We start from the raw sequence: 802 nt of genomic DNA on the forward strand, positions 1-802 counted from the left end.
GCCCTGCGTGGTAGAATTCCAAGTTTCTAGCAGACGGGGATGGAATCCATCCCAGAAGCTTGGGAGAGACTCCAAGAATACATACTTGCCTGTGCTCATCATGGGATGGATGAGTGGCTCGTGCTCTAAAGTTTCTACAATGGGCTAACGACTACATCCAGAGCCCATCTTGATGCCGCTGCTGGAGGAGCCTATCTGGACCTCACAATTGCCAAGGCTACGGCCTTAATTGAAAAGATGGTCTCCAACCAGGGCTGACACGAGGACATTCCCAGCCCAGAACCAAGGGTGGAATGCATACCGTCAAGGAGACGGACATGCTCGCCGCCATGCTGGACCTCCTACTAAAGAAACTCGATGAAGGGAATTGGAAACAGATGCCTGTTCCCATCCATGCCATGAACTCATACTCAACATGCGAAGTTTGTGGTGACGGTAGACACTCGGGGAATGATTGCCCCGAGAGCCGAGAAGACGCAGCCTACATCAACAACAACAACACCGGGTTCCGTCCACAAGAAGGCCAGGGGTGGGGCCAAGCACGCCCACCATTCTAAGGAGGAGGTAACAACTTTAACTCAAATTTCAATTCGAATTTTAATTTGAACCAACCCTCCTTGAGAGATCTAGTCTTTGACCAAGCTAAAATAAATGAATCTTTAAACAAAAAGCTTGCTGCCAATGATAAAATTTTGGAAAGTATAAATGCAAAAGTTGAAACTCTTTCTTCTGCTCTTAAAAACCAATTAAGTTTCAACAAAATGATAGAAACACAACTTGCGCAGGTAGCTGCTGCTGTTCC

At 47.0% G+C, this 802-nt stretch overlaps 1 non-coding gene across 1 annotated transcript; it reads right to left on the reverse strand.

The window, feature by feature from the left end:
- Positions 1 to 107, reverse strand: LOC120687040. The gene has a single exon (XR_005680543.1). It is a non-coding gene; the product is annotated as a small nucleolar RNA R71 (small nucleolar RNA).
- Positions 108 to 802: the final 695 nt, after the last annotated feature.

This window comes from Panicum virgatum, chromosome 8N, assembly GCF_016808335.1.
Source record: "Panicum virgatum strain AP13 chromosome 8N, P.virgatum_v5, whole genome shotgun sequence".
Lineage (NCBI taxonomy): Eukaryota > Viridiplantae > Streptophyta > Magnoliopsida > Poales > Poaceae > Panicum > Panicum virgatum.